Here is a 25,000-nt window from a genome sequence, read left to right on the forward strand (position 1 = left end):
CCTGTTTACCAAACATCAACAAAAGGTAGACAACAAATGAATACGTTTTTGTTTAAAAAAATAAAACTAGGAAAATTAAATTTTATTCCTATTTCATATAAACTTTGAAAAGTGTTTACCTTCCTCTTATTCTTATTTTACTCATCTCTAAAATATTTTTATTTGTAGTAATGATTCTACATATTCCTACTAATTCAAATATTCTGAGAAAATATATTTTTCATGAATGGGATAATATGTTTCAATTGTATCAAACATAATGAAGACCTTGAAGGGAAAGAAGGATGTGGAAAAACAAAAGGCAGCCTGAGGATCCATACACAGTGTAATTAGTATCGTAATTTTTCTTGGTATCAAAAGAGAGACATAAAATAACTTTTTTACAAATGTCACTATTACAACAATTGCAGAGACAGTTGTTTTATCTTCAAATGTCTAATATTTAATTCTGAAAAGATTCCAAAAGGCCAATACTAAAATTATTAGACATGTTCAGTCAAAAATTGGCGTCATCCTTATCTATCCCTCCAAGTGAATTCAAAGAGAATTGGTGGTGCAAGACCTTCGCCAGTTGTAATTTAGTCAGCCACATTCTTTTAGTGCCATGCAGCAGGAAACTATAGTGATCGCAGAAATACGTAGTAATTATTCAACAATTTAAAATGTTTAACTCACAGTACTCCTTAATGCACTTCTTTAATTTACTGCTGATTTGACTCCAAAGACAAAATATGTGTTCATTGTCCTCCTAATCTTTCTCTTAAGAAACATATGAGAAACTGTATGTCAAGCTTAAATAATATTTGTTAGAATATCCAACCATTTCCTTCCTCATACATAATTGCAAAATTCAATGTCTCTTCTAGAAGTCCGAAGAACTGTCTGTTTCATTACACCCTGCTGAATAGCATTTGTTGAACAAAGTATTATTGGAACCTTATTTTAAAACCTGGATTACTTCTTTTCCCACTTGATTTATATATTAGAAGTATATTATGTAGCATAGGCTACAGCACATAGCCACCTTTTATAACAGGAGCACAATAGGAAATTCACATGTCTATGTGAAAATTCAACATTTATATCTCAATCAGGAATGGTATATTCAATATAAACTTGTAGTTTTATAATGAGGAATGCTTTGAAAACCATCCAAGTTGCATAGCCCATTGTCAAATTCAATTTCTTGTTTCACTAATTTTGTATTTTACACTAAAGAAAGGTCACTTGAGTTAATATAGCTGATTACATGCTTTGCGTGATATTTTGTGCTTATGGTCACACATCCACTGAATACATACTTATTGAAGATATAATTGAGCCATATATTTAAAATGAGGTTGAAAGGAAGCATGCTCATTTAAAATATTTCTGTAGAATACAGGTAAATTTAAAAGACTTAGATTACAAAAATTCTTAGAAATAAGAATGTTTTTAATGATACTCCAATATAATATCTTCCAATATATTGCTAGTTATACATGATAGATCAAAAATTAAATCATATTAGAAGTAGGTTATTAGAAAGTTCAGTAGATATTAATGTTCTTTAAATAATTATTGCTCAAGATACAGATTGCTTTATCTAATATTTAGTTGTTAAGTGCTGTCTAATAAAGTCTTAATATTTATTGTCTGATTAATTTCTGTGGGTGGTGAATAGCTGAAAAGAAAGTTAAATAAACATCATTTACAAAGATCCATGCAACATCATTTCACTCCTCTCTATATATAACTTATGTTTGTGCTGTAATCCGACCAATTATTGTAAAGTGGATTGTGACGGCATATTTCTCACAGAAATTGACTTAGCTAAAAATACCTACACTACAGTAAACTTGCCAGAGAAATCAGGACATTTACTTTCAGTACATTGAAGACCATAATAGCTTTACAGAAAGTATTTTAGTTTACATTTTCAGAGTACTGTTTTATGAATCTCTATAGATTGCATGGATGAAAAGGATTTTAAATATTATTGGTGGGTCCAATATTTATTTTATAGGTACAAATTGTTGAGCAGAGACAATGATAAGAAAACAGGTTGCTTCCCACAAGGGATCCAAATTGTAACATACTTCTAGTATTTCAAAAGGTACAAAGGCCAGTCTTTTTTAGTTACATACATTTGTGATGGGAACACCTTTGATTAGCCCTAATGTCAAAGTACTTTATAATTCAGCAAGCTTTGATCCAAAACATGTTTAAAATCACTTCAATGAAATTCACTCGGCTGTAGGCTAAAGAGAAAAACTTAACAGGCTACAGCTCTCATGTCAAAGCTGGTTAAGGGGGAAAGTGGAAGAGGTAATCGCTGCAGTCAATTCTGGGGAAAGTACAGCATGCATAAAATACTGTGTCCCTCCTGGCATGCTGCTATTATTATTTCATTTACTTTTCTCTGCAAGTGTTTTAAAAACGACCCTAGAAATAGAATGACATATTCATAAGTGACTGGAGACTTATGTGAGCCTTTATTAACTTGAGGCAAGAGTGAGAGTATGGGTCATGTTTTCCTGACCTAAACCATAGGATATAACCTTTATGCCTTTTCTATTTAAAATTCTCGAAAATTTTAAAAGCACATTTTATGTTATAGCCTAGTATAAATGACTTGCCAACAATATGCATATAAATCTAGAGGTTCTGAATTAAATGCTAGGGCCTTTTAAGGGTCATTTCAATTAAAACAAACTATGGTTTAAAAGAAGGAAAAACAAAACACCCAAGGCGAGGCATGGGATGATTTCAGTCTCTTTTAAGGAGCTGGAAATCCCTCCCTTTGGAGTATTTTACTTCACAGATTCTGAACACTATGAATCCGGCCCTCCTAACTCTCTAAATGTACTTCTGAAAAATCTCATTCAACTTCCTACGTTCCTCTCTCTGTCTCTCTGCCTCCCCCTATCTCTCTCTTAACATAGATGATACTAAGCTAGAGTCCAAAGTGCAACCTGCATTTTTGAGAACCTCAACTTATTAATACATATTCATAACTGTTCTTAAATTAATTTAGCTCCCTTCCTCATTTGCTTTATTCTGTTACATGTGTAGGAGAAATTCTAGCTCAGATAATTGTTTTATGGATTAAAAATAGAAGACCTGGAGGGTTGTTGTTATTGTTGTTGTTTTGGTTTGTTTGTTTTATTTAACAATGCTTAAACTAAACTATAATCAATCAAGGAATGCTAATTGTTATCATTTTTTTTCTTTTCAAAATTATTTTAGTATTTTCAACTCGCTTTAATAATATTCATCTAGATTGGTCAGTACTACTGTACTCTGTGGACAAATCCAATACTAAAAGTGAAAATACATCTGTCATCGCAAACTGTCTCTATAATATAGCAACTAGAATTCTATTCACCTAGGCTTGAAAAATTATCATTGACTTCTCTGCTTCTATAATATTCAATTATTAATTACCTCTGTGAACTTTCCTTCAGTACAGCTCTCTCAGGTACTACTTGATGTCTGCATATGTCTATTGCCTTGTAGACTTATAGTCTCCTAACTATTCAGCCTGCCTCTGGTGATTTCTGTATTCTAAGATCTAACCTTTTGCAGTTAGATTTATAATGCTAAAGCACACTTCTTGTCACATTATGCCTCCAGCCAGAAACTTCTAAAGACAGTTCAAAGATAAACAAGTCCAAATTTCCAATCCTATCATTCAATATCAGCCTACTCCAGATGCCTTCAGCTGGTGGGTGTTCGCACCCATGTTCCCTTCTGAACTAACTATATCCTATTTCCCACCAAATTTCTCCCAATCTTGTGTGCCCAGGCCTTACATTTTCCCAATAATTTATCTTGCCAATCACCCACATTGAACTGCACGTCTTGAATGCCTGGAGTGTTGAAATAATTCATAATGACAAATAACAACGGAAAATTCTGAAAAAGATAATATTTAGAAGCTGTGTGAAACAGTCATGGATGTAGGAGCTGATCTTCCAGCAATAAGTCCTTACTTCCTGGATTGGTCCATCACTTTTCTCACAAAACCTTAGAGTCACTAAACAATCATCACCACTCTCTGCATTATAATTTTCTCATCTGTTATTGGTGATTTACGGGGAAGTTTCCAGCTTCCATGAAGGACACCTCCATTCCAGGCGGATGTAGTCCATGCAGTCACCATTCCGTTTTCAATAGAGGCTTTCATGCTCCTATGATCATGAGCAGTTTTCAGTCCAGTGTCTAGGCTCACAAGGACTAGGAGAAGAAAGACATGTGTCTTGCTTCCTAAAACCAGCAATGACACCACTATGGATTGTCCAGGTCAAATTTAAAACCAATGAAAGCATCACACTCCTCACGGAGTTGTCCTGAGGCAGTGGTCACCATGACAGCAACTAACAACAATGTGAAAACAGTCCCCACCTCCTACTCCATTTGTGAGGGTTAAATATAGTAAAATGAACAAAGCATTTTCGAACTACTCCATTAAAAAGCCCTTTCCAGCTAGTTGATTAGGACGCACAGTGATATGATCAGGCACATCACAGTGAGTTTGTGTAATACTGACATTTATTACAATCAGCTTGGAGGTGAGAGCCCCATCTGCCCCCTGACAGAATGGAGATGGTCTTTTCTATCAATCCCCATAAATACATGCTCTGTTTTGTTATATCCGACTACTCTGATTTCCCCTTTTCTTGGTCTTTTCTGATGTTCACCTTTCTCTATTAAACGAAATTACTGTAAGAACCCTTGTGGAATGTCTTCACTAAATGCAAGATTAATGGACCAACCCTGGTCTGCCTGAGGCAAATACAAAGAAAGGAGGAATAATTGACTGCCTGCTCTAAAGGTTAGATACCCCAAGACTGAACTCTGGTTCTTCCCTTCTTCTCCATCGGCAAGCCCCCCATTGGTGGTAACTAGCAGTTTTTCTAACTGTGATTTTTAAGCTATTGAATCATAAATATTAAAACCCACTATGAGTGAAAATAGCATTTATGCTAACAAATAGTTTTATATGCAGTTATAGATGCCTATGTCATATGCATGTATCAGTTTTATAACAAAATCATCACAGGAAAAATAGCGGTATCATTTTTATATCTTCTAGCCACTTCACATATTCAAATTTAAATTTTTAAGTTTTCTACTACCCATTTCTTTGACTATACCCATTCCTCCCTCGTATCCATAGATAAATTCCAACCTGCATGACAACGTACATACAAAGTTGTGTGAAAACAGAATATGAGCCCATCAGATCACAAGATGGAGAATGACCACAGCACTAACTAACTGAGAAGACACTGAGCATAAGACCCAATCAACTTGGCACACAAATCGTGACCATAAGCACCACATCCAGCATTATTCTCACCTCACAACTTCATGTTCTTGACCATCAGACATGATTCTCTAGTGCACTCTTGTAGCCAATACACTATCTTGAATAATGAGAGAGTTTGGTGAGTGAAGAGCAGAAGTATCTGGTCTGAAATAGTTTACTCTAAATTTCTAAATTTGTATTTTATTTTTAATTTATATCTGCACCAATTTTAAGCACACATCAAAAGCATGAAAAAGTGAAGTTCATTCCTACCATAAATAGAGTAATAATTCATATTGATAATCTTCCAAATTAAACAAAGTACATTTTGGCTCCAAATAATTACATTTTCTGAAAAGTATTTTCCAAAAATTTTCAATTAATTGCAAGTATCTTCATCTGATATCTGTTGTTATACTAAGGGGAAATTTCCAGCCCTCATCAGTTTGCTCACTAAGGTGACTCTTGTGTTGCTGTGATGCTTCAAGCTATGCCATTGGTATGTAAGAAACCAGCAGAGAAACTCAAGGTGAACTAGACAACACAGCACCATTAAAGTAAGGCAAAGTGGGAGATAAGTGTTGACGTTAATGATATATGACATGGAACAGAAGAAATCACTGTAAAACTGTAACTGATGGGAAAACAATTTATCCATATAGCAGGTGAACCGAAGCAAGTGAGAAGGAACCCTGACTGAGAGAAGCACTTTATTGTTGAATAGAAAGCATTACACCTTGTTTTTTGAGCCTTCTGATGATCATGATCAGACATTACTCAAGATGATTCGCATTTGCATTAGGAATTTACTCTGCCAAGTCTCTAAGAAGAGCATTTCATTGCCAGCTAATGGTCAAAACTAGCTCAATAGAAGCTGAATTTCGGTTAGGGTTTAAAATGGAGTGGGTACCTACCATACAAGTAGCCTTGCATAGACCAAGTGCTTAAACTTTAACCACTAATACACCAGTTTATGAGAATTAGTTTTTAAAAAAGCACAAGTTGAAATCAGAAACCATTTTTCTTCTTTTGGACAAATCTTAATGATTTCTTTGTAAAGAGCATTGAATAGGTTCTGAGAATTGAGGGAACTTAAATAGACTCCACACCTTAAAACATATACTTTAATAAAGAGCATTGTAATTTGATCTGAGCTATTGTTCCAGAGAATAGTAACATAAGATTTCAAAAGGAAAACTAGAAAGTTTATTTGGTTTTAGAAGAAGATTTGCTTCTTGCTGGGTATTTCAGGAAATGTTTTGTCCTGGGGCTTTTATTAACATAAAGTGGACCAGTGGAGTAACTCAAGTAGCATATTTTGAACAGCTTAATTGGTTTGTAGTTAGAAACAAAGATAAACTAGAGAGATTGAAGAGCAAAAAATAAGATTAAGTAAAATTGAAAAAGTCTGCATGGGGATAGAGCACTGTGGACTTCCCATACCAAATTAAGGTAGATTTCATTTTGTATGTAATAAAGACTTTTCAAAAGATTTTATGTGAAATGTAACATGATTGGGAGGGCTAAGGAAAATTAATCTGGCACCATCGTGTCATGTGTCTTGGAACAGGATGTGAGCGGTTTATTGATGTCTAATGCAATTATCCCAGGAGGAGGCCCTGAGTTTAAGGACAGTGGAAATAGAACACTGTTTATGGATTGGAGACAAGGGAAACAAGATGGTGAGTATGAAGGCATATTAAAATACATATGGAATAGAAGCCAAATAAAATGCTTAGGAGAAAAGATTCCATTATAGATATGTTGTATTGGCATGTCAGGGGAAAATATCACAGGTGCTATTTAGAATTACTGAAGACTTTTGTGAAGTCTTAATATTTTGGTGCTATTTTCTTTCTATGAATTGCCAGTATTTTGCAAAGTGATGAGATTTGAATATTAATTTGAATGTAGATTTTATAACTTTAATCTACAAGTATAATATCAGATATGTGCTTAAACGCTCATAGCTTAAGCATTTTGTTGTTACTGTAGAATCTGTCTCAGCTTTGAGCATAAATATTTTGTTGGCTGTACTTGTTGCAAGACCAATTTGTACTTCTGGTACAATATTCAATATTCTTTGTTAGCCTCATGATTTAGTGAAATCAATCCCTCAGTCCTCTTAATTCAGTATCCAGGTTTTTCAGGATTATAAAGCAATTGAAGATATCATGATTTGGTTCAAGAGTGTTTTAATCCTTAAGGTGATATCTTTGCGTTTAACACTTAAAGAGACTTTTGTAGAAAAATTTCCCAATGCAATAGGCCACCTGTTTTCTTGACTGCTGCTTCCAAGAGATTTGATTGAGAATCAAAGTAAAATAAAATTCTTGACCACATCGATCTTTATTCCTTTTGCTATGATTTTGTGCATTGTTTCCCTAGAGAGGATTTGGGGCTTATTGATGTGGAGTAACTGAAGGCTGGAGTATTGGATGCTCATCAGTAAAGGCTTCAAGTCCTCTTCCTTCAACAAGCATGGCGGTGTTATCTGTATCACAGGTGGTTAATAAGTGTTCTTTAAACTTAATCCATATTCTTAAATTTTTGGATTATTTACTAAGAATAGAGATTGACTAGTATATGACTTTTTCTGATTTGAGCTGAGGCATTATACTCTTGATCTATTTAGAAGGCTGTTTCTTGGTCTAAGTACAGTTTCTGCATGAAAAAAATGAAGCATTCTGGAATACCCATTTCAGAGTAACAATTTTTTGTGTGTGTAAATTGAGAAGACAAACATTCTAGCAAAGAATTGTATTTTACGTTAGTCTTGCAACTATTAACATGTGGTTTAAGATGAAGATTATATAAAACCAAAATAAAAGATGAAGATTGTAAAAGAGGTGAGGAAATTTGGTGTAATAAAATTATTTATTTTGAAAACCAGTAGCTCTTTCATTACAAAGCAGATGATTTTATAAAAGTCAACCTAAATTAACTTTAATACAATATTTCTGAGTTTATTTTCTAAAACTAGAATAAAAATACAGTGGACAAGACTAAACCCATTTCAATAACTTGTTTCTAGCAAAGAGTGCTTTAAGAGCATTGGGACACATGGTTGGCTGGGATGCAAGGTCACTAGACGTTCAGAACATGACTTGGGAATGCCCACATAGGTGTAGTCCAAACAGAGACCCCAAGTATCTGAGGCAAAACCAGTGCAGCTTATGGACCTTTATATAGAAGCAAATGTATGTCATGAATATGTCTCTCACAGCTGGAAAAAATGCACAAGTCAAAGTCCAAGCAGGTTCCAAATCTCTGGGTCATCTGCATAATGCCTCAGCTAAAATCAGAAAAAAAGTGTATCTTTTCATATACTAGCCAATCTCTATTCTTAGTAAATAATCCAAAAATTAAGTTACTTCATGGATGACTAATGACTCTTAACCTCTAAACTACTGAGAATTCTGGCTAAGTAAAATTAACATTAACCTAACTATCGCACTGAGGTTCTAGAAATACGTTATAAAGAGAAGAGTAGAAGAACATGAAAAGTCTAGTTTAACAATGATGCAATAATGTGTAAATTTATCACTATTAAAGAGAAATTTTAAATAGGCATATAACTTTATAAATATAATATATAGGTCATGTAAGTATGTATATATATATGTGTGACTATGTATATACATGTATGTGTGTGTGTGTGTGTATAACCAACATCCACTCAAAGGAGAAAGATGAGCCTTTCTATCCCTATAAATAGTTACCGCCTCAGAAATCCTCAGGAAAGGTCCTATCCTGCCCTATAGGGTCACTAGATATCATATTTAACTGAATATGATATGAATATGGTGAGTGCTCACCGAATATCACATACACACATATATCAGTACCCACTCTTGAACATCTTCATATGTCTGTATACACATCTCTATATAGATCTATAGAGAGAGATACATATATAAATTCCCATTCCAAAGAAAGTTATTGCCACAGAATGCTAAAGCTGTAGAACAATATCATTGATCATGCACATATGTAAATTTTGCTGAAGATACTCTCACAATGATTGCAGCCATACATTGACAGAGAACTGCTAGAAGTTCTCTATTGAAATACAATGTGAAACAGGGGGTATCATTCCTGATGTCCAATGAATATTGGCTCAAACAAAAAAAAAAGTTTGTCAGGAGTGTACTAACTATGTCAAGGCATTTGACTGTGTGGATCATAATAAAATATGGATAAGTTTGAGAAGAATGAGAATTCCAGAACGCTTAATTGTGCTCATGAGGAACTCATATAGGAATCAAAGGCAGTCGTGGGGAAAGAACAAGGGACTACTGCATGATTTAATATCAGGGAATGTATGCATCAAGGTTGAATCTTTTCATCATAGCTGTTCAATCTGTCTACTGAGCAATTATCAAAGAAGTAGGGTGATAGAAGAAAAAAGTACCGTCAGGAATGGAAGAAGGCTCATTAACAACCTGAGACGTGACGTTGACACAGCTTACTGAAAGGGAGGAGGACAGGAAACACTTTCTGATGAAAATCAAGGATTGTAGCCTTCGGTCTGGACCACAACTCACTGTAAAGGTCAAAATCATCACAACTCGACCCATAGGTAACATCATGAAAATGGAGAAAAGGTGGGATTTCTGAATGATTTTGCCTTGTTTGGAGCAACAATCAATGCTCATGAAAGCAGAAATTGAGAGATCAGAAGTAAGTTGCATTAAGTAAATCTGCTGCACTAAAACTTTTGAGAATATTGAAAAGCATGGATTTTATTTTGAGGAATAAAGAGCCCCTGACCCAAGCCATAGTGTTTTCCATTGCCCCGCATGCATTTGAAATTTGGACTTTGAGTACTGAGGACTAGTGAAAAATTAATTCATTTGGATTGGGATGCTGGAGAAGAATATGTATTGATAGTATCGGGGACTGATAAAAGGACAAACCAATATGTCTTGGAATAATTACAGCCAGAGTGCTCCTTGGAGGCAAGGATGGCAAGACCTCACCTTAAATACATAGCACACGTTGTCAGGATGGACCAGCCTTTGGAGAGGGACACTGTGCTTGGGGAAGTGGAGGGCAGTGATGGAAGCGAAAGTCCTCCATGAGATGGATTCACATAGTAGCCAAATGGTAGTCTCAAGCATAGGGACAATTGTGAGGAGGCTGCAAGATTATGCAGTTTTCACTTCTGCTGTGAATAGAGGTTCGCTATGGACAGTAGCTGACGTGGTGGCATCTAACTAACTATAGATGTATCCTCAACAAGATGAACAGATACAGTCTGCAACAATGTGCTCATACAGAAAAAATCATGAGGATGACTCAAGACCAGGAATTTTTCTTTCCGTTATACTTCAGTTGATATGAGTCAGAAGGGACTTTAGGGAACCTAACAACAATGTATGAAATTCATATATATATATACACATACATATATAAGAAACTATGAATTAAGTCAGAGTGAATTTGGCAGTATGAATCTGGAAAGATCTTTTCCATATGATGATATTAACCGTGACATTTTCCCAAAAACTGAATTTATATACTGGCCTAGAACTATACCTAGACTTGATATTGGTTAAATAATATAAATTATTTTAGAGAATATAAAAATCAAAAAGCATCTAATTTGTCCAAAATTAAGCAAGAAAAAACACCTTAAATATATAATTTTGAAAGTGATCTAAAATTGATGGCACGGAGGGTATAGGAAGCCTGATGGGGCTTCTTGATCAAGGGCAACATAGCCAAGGGGAATTACTGAAACCCAAATGAAGGGCAAATATAATACTGGGACAAGAGGAAAGTAAAAGAAAATAGAGGCCAGAGCAAGGAGGAAAAGGACATTTATAGAGGTCTAAATACAGTCATATACATATGTAAATATATATATATATACATATATATAATGATAGGGAAATGGATCTATGTACATATATTCATATGTTAAGTTTTAAATTAGCAGTTGGACATTGGGCCTCTACTCAAGTCCTCCCTCGACACAGGATCACTTTGTTCTAATAACCCTGCATTCTGTGATGCTCACCTTCCTGACATGATCACTGAAGACAAAATGGGTGCATAAGCAAATGTGGTGAAGAAAGCTGATGGTACTCGGCTATCAAAAGATATAGTGTCTGGAGTATTAAAGGCTTGAAGATAAACAAGCAGCCGTCAAGCTGAGAAGCAACAAAGCCCACATGGAAGAAGCCTGTGTGATCATGAGGTGTCAATGGGATCAGGTAATAGGCATCAAATCCCAGAACCGAAAATTATATCAATCTGAATGAGGGGGAGTGTGGAGTGGAGACCCAAACCCCATTTGAAGACAATTGGACATTCCCTTATGGAAGGGTCACAGGAAGAGACAGTCAAGGTATAGCCTAACATCAATGAGACATACAACTTCCCTCTAGTTCTTTAATGCTTCTTCCCCACTCCCCACTACCATCATGACCCAAATTCTACCTTACAAATCCGGCTAGACCAGAGCATGTACACGGGTACTGATAAGAGATGGAAACACAGGGAATCCAGGACAGATAAACACATTGGGACCAACAATGAGAGTAGTGATAACAGGAGGGGTAATGGGAAGGTAAGGGCAGGGAGAAAGGGGTAACCAATCACAATGACCTACATGGACAAACAACAGAAACGTGGGTGAAGGGAAGCAACAGTCAGTCTAAGACATGAAAAAAATAATAATAAGGGTTCATGAGGGAGGGGGGGTGCAGGGAGCAAATGAACTGATACCAAGGGCTCAAGTAGAAAGAAAATATTTTTAAAATGATTATGGCAACATATGTACAATGTGCTTGACACAATAGATATATGTATGGATTGTGATAAGAATTGTAAGAGCCCCTAACAAAATTATTTAAAATGCAAAAAGAGAGAGGGAGGGAGAATACTTTCGGTTTGGGTATGTCTCATTTGAAAACTCCACACAAACCTACTGCCATTGAGTCAATTCCAATTCATAGAGATCCTATGTAAGGTTTCCAAGATTATAAATCCTTCTGGAAATCAACAATCTCTTCTTTCTCCTAGAAGTTTTGAATGACTAATTTTATAACATGAAGTATCTCCTTGTTCTGCTCAATTGTCTCTCAGTCTATGTAAAGTTCCACATGAACACAATTAAAGTGTTTTTAAATTCTCATTCTTTTTAAACAAATAAATAAAAAGAAAAAAATCAAAAACTAACCTCTTGAAAACAGGATGTGTTATCAGGGATTGAGTCATTTTATAAAGGACTAACACATAATCTATGAAGATACCATGTAGTACTTATTTTACACTACTCTGATTAAATATTCTTTAAACATGTTCAAATTTAAATGAAAGTTTAAAAATAACCACTAATTACTTTAACTGTTCTTAGTTAATATGCCTCTTGCTCCATTACTCCTGTTACTGTTTCTGTAGGGTTATCTATCTTGGCTTTCATATACTGAATGATCTTAAATATACAAATGTATAAATGCAAATCCAGGATGATTATTCAGGTAAAAAAATAAAAACCATAATAGTATGAGGAGATATTAAAGGGGTATGAGAATAGAGGGCAGGTAAGGGTGGGATAGGAAGCTGATAGCATCTATGACTGTATAACCTCATTTGATACGTTCAAGAAGAAAGAAAGCATTTTAAAACTGATGGTGGTAGCAATTGTACAATACTTCTTGATTCAAAAGCATTTTTTAAATGCCTATTGCTCCTGCTAGGTGCTGTCTAGTCTATTACAACACAAAGTAGCTTCATATGACAGACAGTAGGATTTCCCTGTAGGGTTTCCTCGGCTTTAAGCTTTCTCTGATTTGATCATCAGCACTTTCTCCACTACACTGTCTTGGGAAGCATCGAACTGCCCATCTTTTGGCTAGCAGCCAAATACTTAACCACTGCTTCACCACTCACAGATACAACAAACTAATAATGTCAGATAGAGAAACATATACTAATGCTAAGCCAGATAAAATGAATTTAATTAAAATATACTCTAGCTGTGCTTTGGAGATTGTCTGTCATTTGATTGATAGACTAAACTCCTGATTACATGATGGAAGGCAACATTCATTGCTGACTCAGAGCCCTGATATTCAAACAAGTAAAAATGAATCTTTCAAACAAAAGAAACACATGTGAAAAATATACCCCTTAGTAGTGTGCATTTCAGCTCATCATCACTTGGTGAAAGAGAACTGAAGTGCCCTTTGGGTTTCAGAGTCTGTAATATTTATAGAAGCTCACAGTCACACCTTTCTTCTGTGAAGAAACTGGTACATTTGAGTCACGGACCTGTGAGAAAGCCTTCCAGCCACTAGCCAGTGCACCACCAGGACGCAGTGCTAGTCTCAGTGACTTGAACCCACCATCAAGTTGCCCTGAGGTAGAAATATGTATCAGTCTGCTTCCCTAAAGTTTACAGAAATAGAAACTATATAGAGCAGTGCTGCCGCCATATGGGGTCACTGTGAATCAGAATGACTCTGGTAATGGGGAGAATAAAGTTTAACAATCTGTATATCAAGAAGAGGATGCATTTCTGTTGATGGAAGAGGCAGAGAGCTCTGGCATGAAGATAGTCATTTCTTTTTCTTTTTTATTTTTTTTGAAATGACAGAGGAGTGTCTTTTATTTTTTATTTATTTATTTTTAATTGTTTTCTAAGGGGCTCATGCGACTCATCACAATCCATACATACATCAATTGTGTAAAACACATTTGTACATTCATCGCCCTCATCATTCTCAAAACATTTCCTCTCCACTTAAGCCCCTGGCATCAGCTCCTCATTTTTTCCCTTCCCTCCCCACACCTACCTCCCTCATGAGCCCTTGATAATTTATCAATTCTTATTTTGTCATATCTTGCCCTGTCTGACGTCTCCCTTCACCCACTTTTCGGTAGTCTGTCCCCTAGGGAGGAGGTCACATGTAGTTGTGATCAGTTCCCTTTCCAACCCATTCTCCCTCTACCCTCCCAGTATCGCCACTCACACCGCTGGTCCTGAAGGGATCATCTGCCCTGGATTCCCTGTGTTTCCAGTTCCTATCTGTACCAGTGTCCATCCTCTAGTCTAGCCAGACTTGCAAGGTAGAATTCGGATCATGAGAGTAGGGGGTGGAGGAAGCATTTAAGAACTAGAGGAAAGTTATATTTTTCATCGTTGCTACATCGCACCCTGACTGGCTGGTCTCCTCCCTGAGACCCCTCTGCAAGGGGATCTCCAATGGCCTAAAAATGGGCTTTGGGTCTCCACTCCACACCCCCAATATCATTCACTATGGTAAGATTTTTGTTCTGCTGATGCCTTATACCTGATCCCTTCGACAGCTCATGATCGCACAGGCTGGCGTGCTTCTTCCATTTGGGCTTTGTTGCTTCTGAGCTAGATGGCCACTTGTTTACCATCAAGCCTTTAAGACCCCAGATGCTATACCTTTTGATAGCCAGGCACCATCAGTTTTCTTCACCACATTTGCTTATGCACCCAAAAGATGGTCATTTCAAGGATAAATTTTAGGGGCTATCGCAGGCACAGTATGTTTTGATTCACAGTTTCAAATGTATGACATCATTAGCTGGCATTGTAAGCAGAAGCATATCACTTAAGGAAAGCAGAACTGGTCTGTGTGACTAGCTCTAGAAATCGGATTCTCATCAATATGTGGTTTTTCACATGCCTGACAACTGTATGTCTCAAAAGATGCGTCAAATTTTTATACAAATGAAAATAAAGTGTAGTCAATATGTCCTCATCCACCGTTTCTGGAAGCATAGAGTATGTCAAGATCTCAATTCAAACAAAGGTGGAAAAGGGAATAAAGTATATGAAATATATAAAAATGTACAAAATGAGTGAACATGGCTCTGAACACTCAGAAAAGCACCTGTTAAAGACATCTTCAAGAACACAGAGGTAAAGTAATATCAGGGAAATATTTATCACCTTATAAGAATACAAGAAAATATAGTGGAGACAGAACATAAAAAATGACAAGTTATATATCTGGCTACATATGTACGTATAATCCAAACCATGGTATCCATAGTTGGTTGTTGTTGTTTTTTTCAGGGGAGAGAGTGAACACAATCCCCCACTACCACAAATTATGCAGTCGAGTTTCCCACATTTGAGGAAATTGCAGGGGTCAGCACATCCGGAGTGCAATGGATAAGCCTCGTCCTGGGAAAACCACCTTCTTGATCATGGTATCTCCCCTGCCAGGTAAGTATCCATAGTTGGTTATTATCTACATTTTTAATGGCATGGCCAGTAAAGCACAAGTAAACATCTTTCTGATAACCTCTTTCACTCTAGATATACCTGACTTCAACAATAGTAATTCTTTTTCTATGTCCTCTTCTGAATCGGACTCAAATTTCTGGCAGCTATCTATTGATATACTGCCAAATCCATGTTAAAATTGTGTTCAGCAAAATTTTACATGCATGTGATACTAATGGTGATATTTGATAATTTCTTCATTCTATTTGGCCACCTTTCTTTGGAATGAATCCAAATATGGGTTTCCACTAGACAATTTTCCAGGTTGCTATCTTCCAAATTCCTTGCCATACACTCATGAATGCTTCCAGCACTCCAGCATTTGATACTTCCTAATGATATTTCATCAATTTCTGGAATGTTGTCTTGTTGTAATTGACTCAGTACAAGTTGGGCTTTGTGCCAGAAGTCTCAGTGGCTTAACAATGGAAGCCTATCTCATTATATGTTCTAATATAATATAATCAACTCTATGCTGGAGTCTATTATAAGGAAAGCAGTGATAGCCCTGATGATATTTTGGGAGTGTTGCCTACTTTATATTTTAAGTTGATGTTGTGGAGAGCTTCACTTCTTCTTGCTGACCTGCATTTTACATCTCTGTTTTGTGAGCCAATGGGTTGCCATATTGCCTGATGACCATGGGAGCCACCAAAGACTGCCAATCTTGGATGTTTCGACAGTGTCATATACATAAATGATCTTTTTAAATCCACCAGCCTGCAGTTTTCTTGCAGTCTCTCCCTGATTCCTGGTCTGTTGGCCCTGACAGCTTTAAGGTTCAGGAAGAGTCTCCAGCTTATCAATGACCGATAGACTTCAACCAGACTGGATTTACCTACTCCTAAAACTGTGTGAGCCATTTTTTTAACTAAATTTCTTTTATAATGTAATATAATACCAATATAAGTGCTATTGGTTTTGTTTATGTAGAGAACCCAGCCTAACACAGACATCTTCCATTAATTCTTGATCATATGCTAACTCTTGAAATGACTGAGTGCTGACCAATTCTTGATTCAATAGATAACCATTTATTTGCTCTTATGATGCTTCCTGAATTCTTAGAATACTTCAAGATAAAACTCAAAGCTTGGTATTTTTCTTCAGTTCTTGCAGCTTTCAATATGCCGAGCTTGTTCTTGCCTTTTGATTTTCTAACTCTAGATATTTGCACATTTCATCGTGCTTTACTTTACCTTCTCTATTTGCCTTTGAAATGTTTTATTTGACTCTTGCTTGTCTCTCTTGCCCTTTTAACTTTCTGGGTTATGATTCTGGCTCTGGGTTTGGCAGCTCATCCACAGGACTTTGTACCCACCAGCCTGTGAGCTCCCAGCTTCCGACTTTACCTTTCTGCCTTATCCACTGTCAGTTATGTGAGTCTGAAAATGGCCCAGCTACCATCAGACCATGGACTTGAGTTGGACTGGACTGGAATGTTTTCTTGTCTTAAAATTCTTTATTGATATAAAGTTCTTTCTTATACATATATAAGTATGACTAATTTTGTTTTGTTAGGAAACTCAGCCTAATACAACAATCTGTTCGATTAAGTTTTAGCTTGAGTCAATGTCTTTTGAGCTTTAACAAAGAGGAAACAAATCTCTGCACTAAGAGCCACCCAAATCCAAGAGACAGTACAAAACAGTGAGGAGGAGCCACAGAGCAACAGTGACAGCAGAACCAGAGACTGGTGTGAGGCAACACTGGAGATGGCCCACGGAGAATGAAAGCTGAGTGACTTCAGACAGGGGGCTCCTGAAGGAATTGAGTGCTTCTGGATACTTGTTGGTTAAGCTTTAGGACTTTTTAACACTCACTCAAGCAAGATAATGTGAGGGTCAGAAGCCAGTGGATTGAAGGACCAACCACCAGAGAGTCCTACTTGCGGACATGACCAAGAAGAGGTTGTGCAGATGGACGTGAACCTTCCTTCAGAGTCAACTGGCCAATAAACTCTTCATGAAAGGTGAGACACTGAATTTATATCTGGAGTCTCCTAAACTCTAAGAAAATTAATTTATATTTGTGAAAGCCACCATGCTATTTCTAACATAGCAGAAATAGATATCAAAGACATTGAATTTTAGTATCTTTACCACTTTGTACAGCCACCAGATGTACAATGGGAGCATTATATCCCTCAGAAAGGATCCCTCATACAGATTTTCTATCATTCTTTAAATTGACACACATCCCAGGCAACCACTTATTTACTCTTATGCTCTCTCAATTTTCTTCTAGGAAAAATTGATTCTAAAAATACATACAATTATGGTTTAATTGGTAGTTTAGGAAACTATTAGCTAAACTTCATATTCCTGACTCTTTTGACCACAAAGAAAGATGTTTGATCTGTCATTTGAAACAAGTCTGCCTATGTTTCAATAGCAGTAAAAATGGCCACATTTTTAGTTCAAAAGTATACTCTCATTTTATATTGCTTAGAATGGTCAGACTTTTAGTTTATCACAAAGCTAAAATCTTTATTTCTCCGAAGCTCTGTTGCTGCCTATCAAAACTGGCTTTCAAGACACCAAAAAGATCATCTAGACAATTACTTTCTTTACAATTTATGAGTATTCAGGTAACTCTAATGTGTTTTGAACTTCTTTATTAAATGTAACACTTCCCAATTATTTACATCCCCAATGCTTAGCTAAAAGAGAATTTTTGGTTAGAATCACAGTAGAGAGAACTAGGACTCTCTTCCTTAGGCATAGGTTACCTAAATATCCAGTTTTAACTAGTATTACTGGATAGCCAGATATTGCCCCGGGTAGTAACTATGATTATGAGTCACATAAACAAGTGCATGCTTCTGACTATTAATCTTAGCCATCTTGCTATCATCCATCAGAATGAATTATATATGAAAAATCTTTGTCCCTTTGAAAGAATCTAGCTAGTCGGAATCTGCATTTGCTTCAGAATTGCAGGGATATCATGTACAGAAATATGTTCAGGATTGTCTTCTCTTCTGTCTGTCCATGATATCATGAAACATATAGATATATTTCAAATTTGATATAAGATGCACCAAGACAGTTTATTTACAGCTTCTTAAAGAGAGGACAAGCAAATAATCTTTATCCCAGAAAAAAAAATGGATCTCATTTTTATTCCATTTCAACAAATCATTTGGTAGAGTGATTCAAAAGTCGCCTGCAAGAGACCTAGTAGGTCAAACGAGAAATCATGGCATTTTGCACCAAGGCGAAAGAGTACCTTGATAAATGAAATGTTGCTTCTCCTACTTTTTGTCAGCGGCAGGGAAATCTACAAGTCATTTTGCAAGGGAACTCGGCATGACCCAGGAAAGCAGTGACAGAATGACAAGATTATGAAGGTATCTGTAACAAATATTTCTTCCCCCTCTCTAGCTCTGTTTCTGCCCTGTTTTTTCCAAGCTATAGTTCAAGTCACCAAATGCTAAAATCTCATGGAAAAAAAATCAACTGGTAAATCAAAGGCATTGCTGTGAACATCTGCTACCAGCATGACTGGTTGTTTTGAGGCCATTGAGAGTTCAAACAAATTAAAATTTGAAATACGTTTACACTTCATTTGAAGTTAAGAAGCTACGTAGTCTAAAAATAATTGATAACAGTTGAGTACTTTTTCAATTCTGCTTTTTAATATACCAGTCTATAATATTTTTTCTTAATTGCTGTAATAAGCAATTTTACTTTAAGAGAAATATCCCACGAGGAGGGAAGTAATAAAATCTAAGAAAAATTTGGGCTTAAAAATCATCCATAGATTTAATCTCAAGTTCCATGCTTGTTGTGAATTTGAAATAGTTAAAAAAAACTCATAACTATTATCCAAAAATGCATTTTATGCCATGAAGTTTAATTATTTGGTCTCCATATTTAACAGAATGTACATAATTTTATAACAGACATGATCAAATACTATTTTACTTGTATGATTTTGTAGTTTATGTGGTTAAACACTATTTTCCCAATAGAAAACAAATACCAGAAATTTATTTGGATCCTTATTTTTCTGACTTGAAATTTTAATTTTGTTTATTATTTCCATAGAAATTTTCATGGTTTTGTACTGTTTGTGCTAAGTAAAATTTCAATAACTTTAACAGAAAAGTTTGCAAATTTTAAATGCACAGTTTAGCATTGTTTACGTATTGAAAATACCTATACATTAAAATCAAGACAGTCTTCAAAACCCATAAGGTTTTTAGTGATTTTTAATAACAGATTACCAAAACTTGCTTTATCGATAAAGAAAAGTTGTCAGACCCTATACCATCTTTATTATTTTTAATGTGACTGAGCCAATTGTTGAAGTTATTGTGGCAATCCACCTACTGGACTATTTTCCTCATTTTTATTGATCCTCTACCAAGCATGCACTTTTCTGGTAATGTGTTTAAAATAAGCAAGATGACATATTCTGTTCCCCACTTCTAAAGAAAATTTTGGTTGTATTTCTTCTAACAATGACTTGTTCTTCTTGCGGCCCATGATACATTTGATATGCATTTCCAACATTTATTTGGACTCACAAGTTTTGTCCAGGAACTTTATCTGTGATGTTGGTGATAACTGCCAGATGCATGATGCATTGAGGGACTGAAATAAAATAAGAGTACTCATATGACCAACAGATGGGGAAGTCCTGACTAAGGAGGCATTATAAGAGTAGTGCATGGCTTCGTTTCAAAGGGGAGGGGAGGCATAGGAATGATAGAACACACCGCACAGAAGGATGTCCCTTCAGCTTGGAAAGTCAGCCATCCTAACTAACTCTATCTAGTCTGGGTGGGTTGAGGAGCTTTGGTACTCCGGTTTGTGCTGAGAGCTGATGACAAAGGGGAATCTGTCAGAAGGCATTGCACTTTTACTTTAAATAACTTACATAGATTTATTTTATGCTGAAAATCTCACTGTCTAGAAGTATAGGATATATCTCTCCATGACCACTCTATGCTGGTCTAAGCGAAGTCCCTACCATTGGAGCTTCTTGGCCTTCCTCTCAAGACATCCCTCCCCCCATTCTCCATTATCTATTTAGCTGTTCATAATTTATTATAACCTATATAATTAAATGCCATTGAATAATCAATAAGACATAGGTAAAATGTTTTCTTTTTTTCTATTCTCAACTTTGGCCAAGGTTTGTATGACATTAGCAGTAATTAATGGCATCAATTAATGTTTCTTATTTTCTACATTACTATCTGTTAATTTAATGGACACAAATGTAAAACTCTTTCAGTCAGTTGGCCAGTAGCTATCTCCAAACTTCTTAACATAGATATGTGTTACCATTGCTACATCTGTTTATTAAAGCATCTTAATTAGTATTCTGTTAATTCTTGGTGATTTCTTTTTGCCAATGCCTTCAGTACAGCATGATATTCTTCCATAAGCATCATTGGTTCTTGATCATATTGTACCTCCTGAAAATGGTTGGATGCCAACAAATCATTTTGATGTAGTGATTATGCATAACTTTCATGTGCTTTTCATGTTCCCCATGCCAATCAATATGCTTTGTCTATACAATATGACAGTAGTATCATTCTAAGCTTTATTTTTCTCTTCAGTTTGAGAAATGATAATATTATTCTTCTATTTTAAATTTATATCTTCAAGTCTTTGAATGTCTTACTATACTTATCGTTGTCTTCTTGAGTCACTCTTTAAAATATTCTGTCAACTCCTTTATTTCATAATCCCTCTGTTTTTGCTACTCTGAGCTGAAGAGTAATTTTCAGAATCTCTTCTGTTATCCATATTGATATTTTTCTTGTTTTTTATATTTTCAATAACTTGTTACATTCTTCATGTATTATATCTTCATAGTGCTTCGACAAGCCTTGTGATCTTTGGTCATTATTCTTCAGTCTGTTGAATGTGCTTTTGAGATGGTCTCTATATTCCGAAGGGATGGATCAAAGATTGTACCTTGGCTCTTATGGATTTGCCTCATTTCACTCAGCTACAATTTGTATTTGGAAGTGAGCAATTGATGGTAAATAAGCCCCTGCCTTAGTATCTAATGCTGATATTTAATTTTCCCATTTTCAACTGACAGAGAAGTACTTGATTTGATTTTTGTGTAATCTATCCACTGAATTCCAAATATATTAACGGTGAATGTCATGTAAAAGTATATTTGACAAATAAATCAATAATCTTAGAAAATTATTTCATGTAATTTCCAAAGTCATTTATATCACCAAGGTTGTATTTTTAACTGCTGCCTTGATTTCCAACTTTCATATTCCTGTCACCAATATTTTAATGATTTATAATTTCATGTTGAAGAAATTGTAGATTCAACATTTTGTAAAAGTCTTCAGGGTCTTCATCTGTGGCATTCATGGCTGGTTTAAAAAATTTAAACATTGGTCTGTTTTTCTTTTAATACATATAGATATTGGCATATTAATGTCAGTGTAATATTTTAGAATAGATTTAAAAATATTCTTTTTAATAATAAATGCAATATTATACCTCTTTCATTTGCCTCTGTTGGGATGGTGGAGACTATAATTGTAGGACAGATAATTGTGAAAACCATTGGCATAGTGGGATACATATTGAGCTGCTAAACTAGAGGACAATGGTAACAGCTACTGCAGAGGCAATAGGAGGCTGTCTAATCTCATAAAGATTTGCAGCCTCAGAATCCCACAAGGGTAGCTCTACTCTGTCCAGTAGGGTCACTATGAGTCAGAACGGACTCCATGTCAGTGAGTTTCTTTTGTTGTTGTTGGTTTGATAATACCAAAGCACTCCAATTTGTTAATCCACATCAGTATTCAAATATTTGACTTAATTCTAAGTGACTTCTAACTTAGCTTGATTTATTCTCTACATCCCATGTTCTGATTGGTGAAGTTCATTTAGACCTATTCCTTCTCGTTTCAAGTTGTGTCACAAGGCAAATGAAATTTTAAAGTCTTCCCTTCATCTGTGTCGTTAAAGTCAATTGCATTTGGAGAAAATAGCTCTTCCTTAGTTGAATTTTGAGTGTTTTTCAATTTGAGCAGCTTATTTTCCAGCCCATATTGGAAAACCCTTGGTTGTTATTCAGAAAGGACTTTTAGGTTAATTTTCAAAATAGTTAGCCAAGCCTTTCTTCCTGGTCTGAAAGCCCCAGTGAATCCTGTCCACCAAGGTGAACCTGTTTGTATGTGAAACACTAGAGGCCTACCTTCAGCAGCATCACTGGACATTCACAAGCACAGCACAAGCAGACAAATGAATGAGGAGTAAGAGGGTACACTCACTTGGCATCTATCAAGATTTACAGCCCTGGAAACTGTAGGGGGCAGTTCTATTCTGAGTCCCTGAGTTAGAATCAATTCAATGGTAGGGCATTTGGGTTTGGGGTATACATGTAAATAAACTTGTAAATAAAAAATAATGCCCCAAATAATAATACTATTCCCAAAGTGTTTTGTTTGTATGTGTTCCACTGTTTCATCCTACTATAGTCTCTACATTGTTCACTTTCCCCACATCAACTTACTTGACTTACCTGAACCATAATTTCCCTGCTAGTAATAATAACTCTGAACATTCAGGTGAATATTAAATATTGTAGTATATTAAGAGTTAATAATATTTGTCACATTAGAAGAATTTGACCTAATTTAATAGCATACATTTAGATTTTTCTCTGTTTTTCATACAATATCATCAATTACTTCAAATTCTATGTCCTGTGCTACCAACTTGAATGTTTCAAACATGTACATACATAACATTTCTAGAGGTTATTGGTACTTTAATAAAAATATGGAAGCTATACATGAAAACTAGATATTATATTATAATGGCATCAACTTATTACTAAAACAGAAACCAAACTATTTAAGATCTAAGGAGTCAATTTAATACTATTATATTACAGCCACTGACCAAATGGTAAACAAAACAGCCTTGCATTCACTAAATTTATAGTCTGTCTCTATTTAATTGGCGCATCGGTAATGGACAAGTAACTGCCTACTCTTTTCATTTGTGACTGGACAATACTCAGTTCTACACTTATCTCTAAACTAATTGGAGCAGATGCATGCCATCTTCCTTTAAATAAAGCAGTATATTTTGGAAGAATATATACTGATAAACACAAGAAGTTTAGAAAGCTAATAACACCCTTTATCTTAATAAATATTTATTTAGTTCCTCACTCAGGATTCTAACTGATTACACACAGTATTGATGTGCATGATGTTTCCTGTGCGGAACTTTCTGAATGATCCAAAAATTGAAAAGTTGTACTAGGAGAGGAGATGTAATTGAGATTCAGGTCTAATTTTTTTATTTATTTTTTTCTTTCTTTAAATGATGGACGACCTTACATTTTAAAATTTGAATGAGAAAGCTATTGTCTGAATGATTTAACAGCAGTTTAAGCTACTAAAACAATAAAACAAACCACAAAATTTTCAAGATTTTTAAGACAAACACTAATCTTAAATAATAATTTCATAGTCCCTTTTTGTAAAGTACAAAAAAGGTGATTGATAGGAAAGCTTTTAAATTGTTTTAGTGAAACTTAAATAAAGGTATTTTAAAAAAAAGAAAACATGAACTAAAAAGAGTTTTACCAGAAATATTGAGCTCTCCTTGATATTCACAGAAATCAACACAATGTCCATTAGTGCAGAATAAAGACATAAAACAATGCAGTGTAAAAAAAATACCCTGCATTAATGGAACATTAAAGTTATGATTTAAACCCACAAAAGTCAGGAAATTCAGATTTAGAACTCCCAAGGTAACCTTAACTGTGACCTCTTGTACATGTACACTGTTTAGAAAATTGAGATTTTTGCCTTCCTGATCACACATCACTATGAAGAACAATTTAGAAGAAGAAAATAAAAGAACTACATTTCCGTAGAAATAGTGTGTATGTTTAAAATTGTATACCTACTTAGCAAATCGAGTCATCAATCTGATGCTACCATATGAGCTAATTATGGAATAAGAATTCATTTTTTAAATGTAGTATAGAAAGGCTTAGAAGTTACAACAGAATGCACTTATATATGCGTTTGAATTTTCATTTAAATGTAGGCATAAGTGCCTGTCATATGAAAAACTTTCACACTGAAAAATGATGTGGGGTATTGTTAAAATTGAAAAATATCTGAGGAAGAAACTTCAGGAAAATAATTAAACTGAAAGTCAAAAATATCACTTCACATTTTAAATCTACAACTTCTTATGGAAGATATTTCATTTTAATACCATGGTTTTTCATTATTAAAATGAGAGAATTGAGCTAAGTGGCATCTTAGTTTTACTCTGACTTCAAGAATAGTACAAATCTGTGAATTCATATACAATTATATTCCAGACAAGAATCATAAGCATAAAATTATATTGTCCCAGAGGAACTTGTTTCAGAGAAGTTTAGTAAAATATGGATAATCA

The 25,000-nt window shown here is 35.2% G+C and overlaps 1 non-coding gene across 1 annotated transcript; it reads right to left on the reverse strand.

Annotated features, from left to right (window-relative positions):
* Positions 1 to 15,353: 15,353 nt before the first annotated feature.
* Positions 15,354 to 15,517, reverse strand: LOC115873902. The gene has a single exon (XR_004048674.1). It is a non-coding gene; the product is annotated as a U1 spliceosomal RNA (small nuclear RNA).
* Positions 15,518 to 25,000: the final 9,483 nt, after the last annotated feature.

This window comes from Echinops telfairi, unplaced genomic scaffold (assembly GCF_000313985.2).
Source record: "Echinops telfairi isolate 266 unplaced genomic scaffold, ASM31398v2 ScPeMD7_7469;HRSCAF=8507_1, whole genome shotgun sequence".
Classification (NCBI taxonomy): domain Eukaryota; kingdom Metazoa; phylum Chordata; class Mammalia; order Afrosoricida; family Tenrecidae; genus Echinops; species Echinops telfairi.